The sequence below is a fragment of the Mytilus edulis genome, unplaced genomic scaffold, assembly GCF_963676685.1.
Source record: "Mytilus edulis unplaced genomic scaffold, xbMytEdul2.2 SCAFFOLD_1871, whole genome shotgun sequence".
In the NCBI taxonomy this organism is placed as follows: Eukaryota; Metazoa; Mollusca; class Bivalvia; order Mytilida; family Mytilidae; genus Mytilus; species Mytilus edulis.
Window position 1 is genome coordinate 10,201 of NW_027267989.1, and position 10,141 is coordinate 20,341.

A 10,141-nucleotide genomic window follows, 5' to 3' on the forward strand; every position below is an offset into this window, starting at 1 on the left:
GAAAAGAGGCAGAAATAATTTATTTAATAATATTGGACTATCGGCTGTGTTCTTCTTCCTTTTGAAATGTCTTTTATTTAAAAAAGAATATATACATGCTGTATTTTTTAAGACCATTTAGAGTCGTAGACATATCATACTGACTTGATATATATCATATAATATACAATTTATGGTTCAATCAATGACAGTTGGAAATCTTATTTATTGAAAAATTTTGTGAAAGAATATAAAATATTTAGACCAAGGACATTTATAAAAATATGCACCTTTCAACAAGAATACACAAAACTATTACTGTACGATTGGTCGAGTGCTCCTGTATATTTCTGTAACCTTTTCCTAAAAGACAATTTTCTTTTAAATAAATAGTGGTGTTCACGACATATTTATCCAAGATACTCTTGAGCATGTAAATGACGCTCATGCATACGCTCATGCGTATCAGCAAGTCGGACTACTTGGACCTAGTGCACCTTAAGACTATCCTGTTCGGTGCTTTATTTTAGGAGACAGTCTATACCCAAACAATCCTCCTTTATTCGTTCCATATTTATAAAGGATGTGTCGATATAATAAAAGAAAAATACTAAACTTGTGTCATATTAATCACTTTTCAATCCGTTATCAAATGCTAATTAATCTTGTCGTGAAATTCATGGAATACTTGCCACTGAACGTTTAACATCAAACAATCAATCAAATACAAACCAGACGCGCCAATTGTTTTTAACATTAACATTACATAACAATGATCTTTTAAAATGGATTAGGCAGATAAATGAAAAGCATATACGACATGTAAACAAACGAAACTCAACGTAAGAATATGTAACATTCAACAATAGAAAACAAATTGGAACACTAATGTTTACCCACAAAAATAAAATACAAGGTTGCAAAAAGACTAAGAAATTAATAACTGTTGTCTTTAAACACACGGGTATATCGGAAGAAATTTATCGTGGATTTTATTTTTACAAAATTACTACTCCATAACAATACGTTAGAGAGTTTCGTTCGTTCGTAAACTATGATGTTGAGAAACGTTTTATAAAACAAAAAACCTACAATGCCGAACTTATTAGATGGGCATAAATGTGCACATGGCGAAACAAACTGGAAAAAGGATTTAAAACATTACACAGATTTGAGGCCTTATCTTTTTTAACGGACATAGATTTGCAAATGACGTCACGATTGAAAATCGGACACAGATTTGAGGCCGAATCTTTTTTACGGACATAGATTAGCGATGGACATCACAATGGGGCATAAATTTGAGAAACAGACACAGATTTGAGGTCGTACACAGACCTGAGGTTTACATATATATTTATTTAGCATGTTTAGGGGACATCTGAAGGATGAGCGAATTTCTGGCTGCATTGAAGACCTCAATATGTGATACAAGGGGAAAATATTAATGAATTTAAAAAAATATTATAATCAAACGATTGTGTAATTACAATAAGTAGTTTTTATACGACCACAAAAATTTTAATTTTTCGTCGTATATTGCTATCACGTTGGCGTCGTCGTCGTCCGAATACTTTTAGTTTTCGCACTCTAACTTGAGTAAAAGTGAATAGAAATCGATGAAATTTTGACACAAGGTTTATGACCACAAAAGGAAGGTTGGGATTGATTTTGGGAGTTTTGGTCCCAACATTTTAGGAATTAGGGGCCAAAAAGGGCCCAAATAAGCATTTTCTTGGTTTTTCGCACAATAACTTTAGTATAAGTAAATAGAAATCAGTGAAATTTAAACACAAGGTTTATGACCACAAAAGGAAGGTTGGGATTGATTTTGGGAGTTGAGGTCCCAACAGTTTAGGAATTAGGGGCCAAAAAGGGGCCCAAATAAGCATTATTCTTGGTTTTCGCACCATAATTTACGCAAATAGAAATCTATGAAATTTAAACACAAGATTTATGACCATAAAAGGAAGGTTGGGTTTGATTTTGGGAGTTTTGGTCCCAACAGTTTAGGAATAAGGGCCCAAAGGGTCCAAAATTGAACTTTGTTTGATTTCATCAAAAATTGAATAATTGGGGTTCTTTGATATGTTAAATCTAACTGTGTATGTAGATTCTTAATTTTTGGTCCCGTTTTCAAATTGGTCTACATTAAGGTCCAAAGGGTCAAAAATTAAACTTAGTTTGATTTTGACAAAAATTGAATCCTTGGGGTTCTTTAATATGTTGAATCTAAAAATGTACATGTACTTAGATTTTTTATTATTGGCCCAGTTTTCAAGTTGGTCCAAATCAGGGTCCAAAATTAAACTTTTTTTGATTTCATCAAAAATTGAATAATTGGGGTTCTTTGATATGCCAAATCTAACTGTGTATGTAGATTCTTAATTTTTGGTCCCGTTTTCAAATTGGTCTACATTAAAGTTCACAGGGTCCAAAATTAAACTAAATTTGATTTTAACAAAAATTGAATTCTTATGCTTTTTTGATATGCTGAATCTAAACATGTACTTAGATTTTTGTTTATGGGCCCAGTTTTCAAGTTTGTTCAAATCAGGATCCAAAATTATTATATTAAGAATTGTGCAATAGCAAGAAATTTTCAATTGCACAGTATTCAGCAATAGCAAGAAATCTTCAATTGCACAGTATTGTGCAATAGTAAATATTTTCAATTGCACAGTATTGCGCAATAGCCAGAAATATCTAATTGCACAATATTGTGCAATAGCAAGAAATTTTCAATTGATTGGAGTTATCTTTCTTTGTCCAGAATAGTAATTGTCAACTTAAATCATTGTTTTATACAATATACAATGTATATTCACTTTTACTACCAACTGATAAATTAAAACAATCTTTACCATTCAGTGATAACAAGCACCTTTTGTTACATTTTAATATTTTATGATGTATTTAAATGAGTAGTTATTGTTGCAAACTCCATTAGAAATTTGAATTGAGATCAGTTTTGGAAAAAGGGAAAGGGGTGTGTGAAAAAAAGGGGGGGCGGGTTAAATTTTTCTCATTTGCTCAAAGGCAAAACCAAATTTTTAAGTTCATTAGACCACATTCATTCTGTGTCAGAAACCTATGCTGTGTCAACTATTTAATCACAATCCAAATTTAGAGCTGTATCCAGCTTGAATGTTGTGTCCATACTTGCCCCAACCGTTCAGGGTTCAACCTGTGCGGTCGTATAAAGCTGCGCCCTGCGGAGCATCTGGTTGAGTTATCAATTTTTAAAATTTTATTACCAATCAACATTATCCAGTCAGTCTTTTTAGGCAAAATTTTTAGAAAATGGGTGAGGGGTACAAAAAATGATTTTACCAGAAGCATGTACATCCCATATCTCTTTTTTCTTTTCAAATTTCTTAGATATGTATTTTCTCAATCATTTATAACAAAGAAGTTAAAAAAATATGCATTTTGTTCAAGGTTCAAACACACAAATTTACAAAATCGACAGCATGGTGAATTTGACTCAAAAAGCATCAAAATATGATAAAACTTTCTTATATTAATACCTACCTATGTATAGTAATTTTAATTTAAACTTATTCAGATTCAGTGGTGGATCCAGCCATTTTAAAGGGGGGGGGGGGGGGGGGGGTTCCCCAACACAGAGTAAAGGGTGGATTCTAACTATCTGCTCCCATTCAAATGCATTGATCGGCCAAAAAAAAGGGGGGATTCCAACTTTCGGAACCCCCCCCACCCCCCCCCCCCCCTGGATCCGCCACTGCAGATTGGTTCTCTTCATCTTAATTGAAAGTATGAACAATGATAATTGTGGATTTGGGTGTTTTTTTAATGATAATAGCCCAAAAATAGGTAAAAATTGATGAAAAATGGGAAAATCATGAAAATTTGGTACTTAAAAAGGGCTGTAGCTAAACATTGCTAAAAAAGAAGTGCACCACCATATGATTTATAATGTCTTTACAAGACTTATAAACCCAAAAATCACTTAGAGGTGTGCATCCTTAATTCAATTTAAATATTTTAATAATTTCATTTTATTTCAGCACAATTACACTGTAAGTGGTCAAGTAACATCAAGCCAAGTAAACGTGTGCAATAATCCAAATTTAATTGTACGACAGTCTCCTGATTCATACAGCACACCTGCAGGATCAAATGTATCTACTTTGAAGCAACTCACAGAGTCCCATTGCATAACAACTGAAGAATATGAAGTCAATTATCCTATGGTAAGTTATCAGAGAGTGTTGGCAGTTTCTTAAAACGTTGGAGATTTGTTTGCCTCACCTACTATAGTAGAGGGAATTATGTTTTCTGGATATTTGTTAATTTGTAATCTTTTTATCTATCTATAGTAGAACTTGTAAACATGAGAATTATATTGAAAGCAAATGTCAAAATTAATGTTCGTCTTATATTTGTAGGTCAGACCCAGACGTGAATTTCTTGACCGTCATTGTACTTAAACAAGTAGGTGCATCATGGGAAGTGTTAACCAGAAAAGAGGTAAAAATTTCTCTGAATTCAGAAATTATTTCCATGATTTTATTAATGCCAAAACTGCACAGCACCAGGTTTCACAATAATTAAAGCTTTTATTCATATTTTCAGTAGTGATTTTATCTTTATTGCAATCAACATATTTAAATACTGTAAACATAATAATAAATAAAGAAATTTATGTCAAGTTTTTATTATTCATGTTATTGTAAAAATGCTACCATATCAATTTTGACACTATAAAAACTTGCATTCTTAATTTCAACTGGTTTATGTGTAAATTGAAGGTCTGTACGTAGTTATCTGAAGGATTACATTGGTAGCAGACAGTTGTATAATCAGAATGACCCTAGTATCGTGTTCTGTAAAAAAGATCCTCTGGGAAAAGTATTTGGAGTTGATAAGTTTACCTTCACAGAAGCAACGTAAGTATTTATCTATAATTGTATACATTATCACTGAACTAGTATACATATTTGTTTAGGGGACAGCTGAAGGACTCCTCAGGATGCTGCAGTTTCTCTTTGCATTGAAGACCCATTGGTGGCGTTCCACTGTTGTTGGCTCTATGGGCAAGTTGATGTCTCTTTGACACATTCCCCATTTCCATTCTCAATTTTATGTATATAATATGCATGTTCTGTACCATTGAGGCCACATTTAAAAGAATGTCTGTTCCCCCTCCCCCGGGTCTACTCTTGTAAACAAACCAGGCAGGCATGTAATTTTTTTTTCCATGGTTTGACTTGTCCACTGGAGGCCACTTATCAGTTGTTAGTGCTCAATTTGAGTGTATTTATTTAGATTATCAATCCTTTTGCTTTAAAGCACTATTCAAAATATGCACATTTAGTGCATAAAACTAATGTAGCATTAAAGTGTATATTTACTTCTTTCTGATTTGACAGTTATTAAAGCTTTTATTAATAACATATTTTAAAGTACAGCTATTTTTAGAACCAGGCAGATCTTAAAAAATGCGATTCATCCAATATTCCAATTCTCAGTTTTTTGTGTATAAATATCTTCACTACAGTATTAAAGATAAGAATATACAAAAAAAATCACAAACAAAATAGTATAATACAAATAAAAATAATGATATTAAATCACTAGTTGTTCCTATCATTCCTTTGTAAATTGCACACTATTGAATGATGCTTATTTGGATGAACAACTAAGAACCCAGTATAATTATACACCAAATTGAAGTTTTATAACTTTTCTATGTTTATCATGTAAACATGGTAAAAGTGTGTTTTTTTTTAATAAAAGTGTAGAAAAAGAAATTTGAAAATTTGTTAGTTTGCCTGAAATTATCTCTCTTTTCCCGTAAAATTATGGAGCTCTCTTACTTGAAAACCATAAAATGTCTATTGTTTATATTCCATATCAACAACTATGGAAGCAGACGTTGAGATGAGATGCAGTTTCTCATGCTTTAGTAATGTAAAATGTGATACATCAATCTTCTATCCCGCTGAAAACGCTGTGATTTTGAAAAAGGAATGCATTAAGGATATAAGAAATCACCTAATTTCTAACAAACTGGGAAAATTTACAAATTTAAATGAGGGACATTTAATTTGCTTTCGGGCTGGAATATTTTCTGTCATGGGAGAATATTTGGGATGTCCGAACCACAGGTATTCTCTCGGTATGAAGTGGAGGAGGAGCAGCATATTATGTGGTCATCCTGACCACAAGGGTAAATCCAAGCCTGAATCCGACCGGGCAGTCACGCCTCAGATAAGCCACCACCTTTTGAGAACCAGAGGAGTTGTGCTTCCAATAGGATCAGGTAATCATCTCAAGTTTAAAGATAATTAGGAGGCTGTTTGATAACTTAATAAAACTTCAGAACCCAAGCCCTTAATTTGCAGTGTAGTACTGACAATTTTTTTAAAGAGTAATGTGGGACAAATGTGGGGGTAGAGTGAATTAATCTTAATTTTCAGTCTGAACTGTATCATGTCTGTTCGCCCTAATAACACATTTGCCCTGAGTCCGTTTTCTAGAAAATATTAATATTCAGGGCATCGAAGTTGAATAAACTTATTCAGATATTCAGGGGGGGGGGGGGGGAGCTATGCTAAACATGTATTTTAAAAAAAAAATCTAAGTAAGTTTACATTTTGTCTTGCTAGTACTAGTGGCTACATGTATGCAATTTTTTAAAGTCTGAACATGAAAGTAATATATTGTCAATATAGAACTTCCAAGGTCTGAAGAACCATATTTTTTGTCTGTATTATATCATTTAAACCAACCATTTTTGGAGTAATTTAGGTGCCTTTCAAACCATATGTGTACACCATGTACACATTTACTCCAAAAATGGTTGTTTTTTATGATATAATACAATGTAATTCAGACAAAAATATGGTACAAGGTCTACTGAAATGTCTGCTTTTCTTGAATAGAACTATATATATACAGTTGGGACAAAATTTAAGATGTGGTCTTCTGTGACATGTCATACATTTATGAATGTGCCAAAATTTAAACTTCAATCCCTGCATACAAGTGTTACTGTAAAATATTTAGAAAACAATCAAAACTTATGAATGCAACAATGATTTCCCCATATACATGTTCATTATTTATATATTTCTTGACAATCTGTTCATTGCATGATTTGGTTTTTCACAGAATAAAACAATTGTAGTAATAAAATTATATTATCCCTAGGCCCATAGACATGATACACTTATTAAATTTAAAATAAAATGTACAAAATTTTAAAATTTATCACACACATTTGTACTTTTTTTATAAATTCAAAAATTAGCTTGAAAGTGCAAGTATCAAAATTATTTCTTTTTTTTATATAGGTTTGTGCAGAAATTGCAGACAGATTGTTACCAGAGAAATGGAAGAATCTATCTGGCCAAATTTTGAGGTACAACTTAAATGTGTACATGTATTATATAATCAAAGCAATACACCTTATCACTATTTATCTGCCATTACTGCAAAAATTCCAGTAAAATTTAAACGTCTGACATGATAGATAATATATCTGACACCACAATGGAAAAGTTATTGTTGTATTATCTCATAAGTTTAAGCAAAAGAGGTTTTTTGGTCAAGGGGAACAGATTTCCAAATACTGATATGGTGTATATATATGTATACATGTAAATGCATACCAAAAAAAACCAAAACAATCAAAACATTTTATTTGTATTGACACAAAACATTTTTTTTTAATTTAAAACAACAGGCCTGAAGGTTATAAATTGTAGACATTCTGCAGAGAACTAAACGCAACCTTCAAAAATGAGCAAATCCCATACCACGGGGGGGGGTCTCTTCCTATATAAAGGTATATACATATGTGCTGCTGGAATGGGTCCCTTTTTTGAAATATATCAATAGGTAGTAATTGACCGATTGTGATATATCAATGGGTCATAAATTTCAGTTTGTTGTGCAACGATCTTCACTGAATTTCCCAAACTCTTTGTCATTAAAATTTCCACATCTGCTGAAACTTATTTACACAAGTTTTGATATTGATTAAATTTAATTACACTGTCACAATTAATAATCTTCAGTAAATTACCCAGTAGATATTGAACCTTTTGCACTAGTTGCGTCACGTGAGTTGCGTAACACATCGATTTATTTGCACTCAATTTGTTGCGTCTATTCTCATTGACATTGTGTGTCTTGCTTAATCACTTTTAATTTGTTGAAAGAATTTGTCATTATTTGATTGCCAAAATGAAAGACATACGAAGCATTGACAGAGGGAAATGTTTAAATTGTCATGAATGTCAGGAATTTACTGGAACTTTAAGATGTGATTATTGTGACTGTGTAGCTGCAAAACACATTCGAAAACAAGAGGAGGAAGCTATAACGGGAGATGAATCAAACAAACATTTCAAATTGGACACTTTGGAACATAGTGGTCATAGTGATGTAGGATTAACATCACTGACGAGTGGGTTCGAGAATTTAGAAGAAAACTGCGTAGAAGAAGTTTCAAATGGTATGTGCAAACTTAATTTCAACCAAGTGTTGTATTTTTATTTGTTCGTCCATAATAAACAACGTTTCACGTTTAGGGGACGACCTTTTGATATTCTGGAGGGGGGGGGGGGGCAGGAGTTTTTGTTTCGGATGAGTTATTTGTTTTCACTTTATGCCAATCCAACGTTATTTATTTTTCACTGCGTAACTGTTTATTTTCAGCTTTTGCCAGGACAAGTTATTTATTTTTAAAACCTGTTATTAATTTTCAAAATCCTGCCTGATGAGTTATTTATTTTCACTTTATGCTTAACCAGTTTATTTATTTTTCACGGCTTCGCTGCTCAACTATTTATTTTCAGCTTTTGCCAGGACAGGTTATTTATTTTCACAATCCTCCTCCCCCTCCTTGGCAATATATCAATTACAATTTAAATATTTCCATTAAATATGATGTTTTGTAAAGAAAAGACTTTTGAACTAATTTATTTATGTGATATTTGGTTAAATTTTGCAAGATTGATGAAATGTGAAACCATTTTTAAAAAAACTATGTTTACATAATATAAACATTAACTGACCCTTTTAAAGTCTGACAATTGTAACATAATCTGATGAAGACTGTGTAAAAGACTGTCAATATAAAGATTAAAATAAGACTGTACATGTCTGGTGTTCAGAAGTCAGTTTCACAAAAAAACTTAAGACTAAGATTGATCATAAGTATACTGACTTGTTCATGACTTACGATCAACTGTAGTCGTAAGATTTTTTGTGAAAATGACTGCAGAATCTTATTATATATCAAAAATATACTATTCCTTGATTTCATTTTAATAAAAAGAATGAAGTCATTTAAAATGATATAACCAATTGTTTTCAACCAATTGTTCAGAGAACAATTGATGGTGGTGGTCTTTCCCCCATTGGTTAGTTGGTTGGTTATTTTGCAAAAATCATTATTTTTATTGATTGATCGGCAATCTGTCACACAGATAAATGGGGTCCAGTATTACACATTGTACTTGGTAAATTGATTGATAGGCAATCTGTAACACAGATAAATGGAGCCCGTATTACAGTGTACTTGATAAATAAATTTCTAATCATGATTAAATGATTACTCTGAATCATGATTTGATTGATTAGATCTTCATGAAGATCGATTGAATGGTTATTAATAGTAAAACTCGATTGATTGATCGGCAATCTGTCAAACGTCAATGGGGCCCGTATTACACAGTGTACTTGATTGATTGATTACATGGTCATTTTGAATCAAGATTTGACTGATTAGATCTTTATGAAGATCGATTGATTGGTAATACATGGTAAAACTCGATCGATTGACTGGCAATCTGTAAAACGGCAATGTGGCCCGTATTACACAATGTACTCGGTTGATTGATGCCTGATCATGCATGGTTGATTACATTGTTATTTTGAATCATGATTTGATTGATAAGATCTTCGTGAAGATCGATTGATTGGTGATATATGGTAAAACTCAAGCGAGCGACTCCGTCCGTCAGTCCGTCCCATGAACTTTGTATATATGAAGTGTGATTATAATAAAGACACCGACCTACTGTCTGCCGATACTTCCATTTAAATCAAGAGAGGAAGTATTCTTAGCACGACACAGCGTGCATTATTGTTACTATTTAAGTGTTTATAAATAATGCATTTTATT

The 10,141-nt window shown here is 32.3% G+C and overlaps 1 long non-coding RNA gene across 1 annotated transcript; it reads left to right on the plus strand.

Annotated features, from left to right (window-relative positions):
- Positions 1 to 5,651: 5,651 nt before the first annotated feature.
- LOC139506495 (uncharacterized) lies at positions 5,652 to 8,621 on the plus strand. The gene is made up of 3 exons (XR_011660171.1): positions 5,652 to 6,268; positions 7,302 to 7,369; positions 8,172 to 8,621. It is a non-coding gene; the product is annotated as an uncharacterized lncRNA (long non-coding RNA).
- The last annotated feature ends 1,520 nt before the right edge of the window (positions 8,622 to 10,141 follow it).